At 47.7% G+C, this 5,000-nt stretch overlaps 1 long non-coding RNA gene and 1 other non-coding gene across 3 annotated transcripts in view; both read left to right on the forward strand.

Annotated features, from left to right (window-relative positions):
* Positions 1–41: 41 nt before the first annotated feature.
* LOC136187002 (uncharacterized) lies at positions 42–428 on the forward strand. Of its 2 annotated transcripts, XR_010669814.1 has the most exons (3): positions 42–113; positions 165–323; positions 382–428. It is a non-coding gene; the product is annotated as an uncharacterized lncRNA (long non-coding RNA). The 2 variants fall into 2 exon arrangements; XR_010669813.1 differs by having other exon boundaries at positions 165–428.
* A 3,256-nt stretch (positions 429–3,684) lies between these two features.
* LOC136187880 (small subunit ribosomal RNA) overlaps positions 3,685–5,000 on the forward strand; it is a 1,808-nt gene continuing 492 nt past the window's right edge. Inside the window, exon 1 of the ribosomal RNA XR_010670017.1 lies at positions 3,685–5,000. This exon is cut by the window's right edge and continues 492 nt beyond it. This is a non-coding gene — a ribosomal RNA (small subunit ribosomal RNA).

The following is a 5,000-nucleotide window of genomic DNA, read 5'->3' on the forward strand; positions in this document are numbered from 1 at the left end:
CTTTGTATCAAACGAGGTTCTAATAATAATGTATTCAATACAGTTTAGGACGCGTCATGCAGTGAGTTTCACGAGCAGCGGCTTGACGAAACATTGAAGAAGCAACCGAATGAGTAAAAGTCGCTTGATATTTTGATCTTTCTGTATCAATATTTATTGTTTAGAGACAAAGAGCTGCTTCATTTGGAATTTACATCTTGACCAGAGAAATATACAGTATAGTAATAAAAGAACGTTCTTAGTGAACGGTCAGGTCATGTACAAGGGCTTTACAGTTTGTCTTTGAGTCACACATGCAGAGAAGAAAACATGAACTTGATGAGGTGAGTCATGCTCATTTTGTATTACGGATTGTCCAGGCGAGATACGTTTTTTTCACAGAAACTCAGCTTTATGACCAAAAAATCAAGATGATTTTTTGATTTAGACTTCCACAGCACTCATAAGTTGACCAGATCGAGCTGTAGGTGCGTGCCGCGCAACTCCTCAGAGTCCCACTATTTGATGTTGCTTTCGTCGCGGGAACGTCACTTTTTACATCAGTCGGCAGACAGCCAGACACCAAGTGCACCAATGTCGCGAGAAAACGTTCCTTCCGAGTTCGTGGCGATCGCCACAGGCGGAGAACGATTCCCGCTGCGGGCGTGGCCTCTCGTCGGCGCGCGCTCTCTGTCGAATACCAGACTAACGGCTCTAACACCGCAACAACTTTGCCAACAGGACGCAAATATTCGATCCGCAAAAACGTTCCTTTGCTTCTTGGCGATGCATGGTGGAGTACCAGGAGTACCCTGGTACTGTCAGTCACGGTACGTAGTCTACGTGCAGCTAGCGCGCTGTCTCGATCGTTCGTGGCCTTCGATACGAAATCGTTGCTATGCGGAACGGCTTCTAATCCAACTTTCACGACTCCAAATTTAGCCGAGGCGTTTTGTAAGAATCAATCGCAATCAGAACGACCCGCGTATACGTACTGTACAGAGGCTCCGAAGAAGTGTGATATTGAAACGAAGTGTTTCTTCGCTGTGCCCGTCAAGTAGAATAGTTGTTCGTAGCTTTACTAGAAGGCAAAAATCAAAAAAATCAAAAACACGACTAAGGTCAATCCGCGCAGGTTAGCAGCAGGCAGTGGGCGGTAGTATCCTTGGTGTTGCGTAGTTGAGGTCCCGGTATGCAGAGAATTTTTTTGTTTAGCTCGGGTCTGGAGCTCCTTAGGTCCAAACTCAGATTGGGCGCGCCAGGCGCTGCGGTTTCGCGCCGATAGCAGAGTGTTCGTGCATAGCAAGTCGCGGTTACCTGCGCGGACAAGAGATGAACGGGCGAAGAGGTTTCACGGCAGCTCCAATAGATAGGTCTTCTTGCTCTCATTTTGCACTGCTTAATTACCACGAGCTGTGGAGTGGAGTTTTAGAAAAACAAAAGTTTGGTAGTCTCGATGCGTCGACGTCTCGTGCGCTCACTTGTGGAGGTGTCCCACGCCTAATAGGCGCGTATGCAAGGTCATCACGTCTTTGCTGCTTCTGTGAAGTCGTTCTTAACTTCATTAGAAGGTAGAATTCGCGAAATATCGCAAAAACGGGACTGGTTAGAAAAGTTAAATCTGCGCAGGTTAGCAGCAGGCAGTGCGCGGTAGTATCCTTGATGTTGCATAGTTGGAGTCCCGGTATCCAGAGAAATTTGTAGACCGCGTCTGGAGCCTATGTCCAACTTAACAGTTGGCGCGCCAGGCGCTACGGTTTCGCGCCAATAGCAGAGTGTGCGCGCATAGCAAGTCGCGGTTACTTGCGGACAAGAAAGGAAGGGGCGAATAGATTTAACGGCAACTCCAATAGATAGGTATTCTTGCTGTCATTTTGCACTGCCTTCCACGAGCTGTGAAGTGGAGTTTTAGCCAAAAAAAAGTTTGGTAGTCTCGCTGCGTCGACGTCTCGTGCGCTCATTAGTATGTTTTTCCCACGCCTACTAGGCGTGTATGCAAGGTCACCGTGACTAGAACACGTCGAGACGCCTTTGCTGCTTCTGTGAAGTAGAATAGTCGTTCTTAACTTCATTAGAAAGTAGAAGTCGCGAAATATCAAATTAACGAGACATGTTAGAAAATTTAAATCTGCACAGGTTAGCAGCAGGCAGTGCGCGGTAGTATCCTTGGTGTTGCATAGTTGAAGTCCCGGTATGCTGAGAATTTTTTTGACCGCGTCTGGAGCCTATGTCCAACTTAACAGTGGGCGCGCCAGGCGCTACGGTTTCGCGCCAATCGCGCATAGCAAGTCGCGGTTACTTGCGGACAAGAAAGGAAGGGGCGAATAGACTTCACGGCAACTCCAATAGATAGGTCTTGTTGCTGTCATTTTGTACTGCCTTCCACGAGTTGTGGAGTTTTAGCGAACAATAATTTGGCAGTCTCGCTGCGTCGACGTCTCGTGCGTTCATTTGTGGAGGTGTCCCACGCCCAATAGGCGTGTATGCAAGGTCACCGCGACTAGAGCACGACGAGACAACTTAGGATATCGATCGCCTTTGTAAACAGAAGTAGTGAATGTTGGACTAGCGATTGACATAGAAACGGTCGCCGGAATGTTGAAAAAAGTAGAAAAAACGTTGTAGCTTTGCTGAAATAGCTCCTGAGACAAAAGTTTTTGAACAGATCAAAGTCTATTGCATTGACTGACAAGTTCAGTGCATTCGGAGCACAGAGAATGTAGAGTTTTCGACTTCGGAACTAATTAGGGCATTGGCACGCGTTGCCTAATTCCTAGGCGGGGCAGTAGTGAATAATCGCATTAGTGACGTCAGAATCGATATTGCTCTATAACACGTGGTCGCGTTTAAGTTGTTAGTGGTTAGTGACGTCACCAAAACGTCATCAAAAGGGGAGGAGATTGCGTAGGCTAGCCTAGCAACGGACAGGGTATGAAGACACTTGCTCCTCAATAGTAGGCGTTCCCAAAATTTTTTGAAAAGGAACTATCGAGGTCTGTTTATTCGACGAAAACGGCGGTGTAATTAAATTAATCGTTTCCGGTTGGTTGAAAAAATTCAATTACAAATTGATGTATTGTTGCTATGCAGAAAACGTGTTTTTGAGGATGGCATTCGTATTTTCGAGCGAGTGCCCTACACGCCGTAGCGTCGAAGTCATTAAGGACAAAACCCCGTTTTTTTGGCATATAGTAAGGGGGTACTACTCTCTGGAAATGGAAATACCGATTAATGATATCCGAGACCCGAGTATCAGTACCGATCGCGAGCAGTCTTGATCAGTGGTAATACTGACGCTGCTCCGAATCCGTACCGATAGACAGTGGAAAGAGTGCAGGCGTCTCAGGCTGTCCGCGTGCAATCGCTACGATTGTCGCGCAGTACGAGAGTCTGTTGATCGTGAGTTGAAGGGGCGCGTGAATACGCGTGGTTGTGTGAAATGATATCAGGCAATCTGGCGACACGGCACCACACACTCGAGTGGAGCGTGTCATCGCGCATCGCAGACGGAGGCCTCGTCGCCGTCGTCTCGAGGCAGGATAGTCAGAGAAAATGCGGCAGAAAGTGTTTGAATCTCGCGTCGTTCGATCAGGAATCTTCGACGATCGAGAGAAACTGTGTTATGGGTGCGATTGCCTCGCACGACGGGCGGATCTCCGGATCGTCCGTCGAGCGACGGTGCACACTGTGCTTCGGAAAGGCAGTTACCTGGTTGATCCTGCCAGTAGTCATATGCTTGTCTCAAAGATTAAGCCATGCATGTCTAAGTATAAGCGTTCTTATACGGCGAAACTGCGAATGGATCATTAAATCAGTTATAGTTTATTTGATGGTCTCTTACCACTTGGATACCCGTGGTAATTCTAGAGCTAATACATGCGTCGATCCCCGACTTTTGCGGAAGGGTTGTATTTATTAGATTCAAAACCAATCGGGATTTCGGTCCCGTTTCGGACGATTCATAGTAACTGTTTGGAGCGCACGGCCTTTGCACCGGCGCCGGATCATTCAAGTTTCTGCCTATCAACTTTCGATGGTAGGGTATTGGCCTACCATGGTTGCAACGGGTGACGGAGAATTAGGGTTCGATTCCGGAGAGGGAGCCTGAGAAACGGCTACCACATCCAAGGAAGACAGCAGGCGCGCAAATTACCCAATCCCGACACGGGGAGGTAGTGACGATAAATAACAATACGGGGCTTTTTCAAGTCTCGTAATTGGAATGAGTCCAATTTAAATCCGTTAACGAGGAACAATTGGAGGGCAAGTCTGGTGCCAGCAGCCGCTGTAATTCCAGCTCCAATAGCGTATATTAAAGTTGTTGCAGTTAAAAAGCTCGTAGTTGGATTTCAGGCCGACTCGATCGGTCCGCTTGACGGTGTGTCACTGGTCGAGTCGGTCTTCTTCTCGAGGAGTCGGCGTGCTCTTAATTGCGCGTGCCGACGACTGGAGACCTTTACTTTGAGTAAATTAGAGTGTTCAAAGCAGGCGGTCAAGCTTGAATAGATTAGCATGGAATAACGGAAGAGGACCTTTTCGGTCTTGTTTTGTTGGTTTTGGGGACCGAGGTAATGATTAATAGGGACAGTCGGGGGCATTCGTATTGAATTGTCAGAGGTGAAATTCTTGGATTTATGAAAGACGAACGCGTGCGAAAGCATTTGCCAAGGATGTTTCATTAATCAGGAACGAAAGTTGGAGGCTCGAAGACGATTAGATACCGTCGTAGTTCCAACCATAAATGATGCCGCCTAGGGATCGGAGGACGTCAATCGTACGACTCCTTCGGCACCTTGTGAGAAATCAAAGGCTTTGGGTTCCGGGGGGAGTATGGTCGCAAGACTGAAACTTAAAGGAATTGACGGAAGGGCACCGCCAGGAGTGGAGCCTGCGGCTTAATTTGACTCAACACGAGGAAACTCACCAGGTTCAGACATAGCGAGGATTGACAGATCGAGAGCTCTTTCTTGATTCTATGGGTGGTGGTGCATGGCCGTTCTTAGTTGGTGGAGTGATTTGTC

The sequence above is a fragment of the Oscarella lobularis genome, chromosome 5 (genome assembly GCF_947507565.1).
Source record: "Oscarella lobularis chromosome 5, ooOscLobu1.1, whole genome shotgun sequence".
NCBI classification, from domain to species: Eukaryota; Metazoa; Porifera; class Homoscleromorpha; order Homosclerophorida; family Oscarellidae; genus Oscarella; species Oscarella lobularis.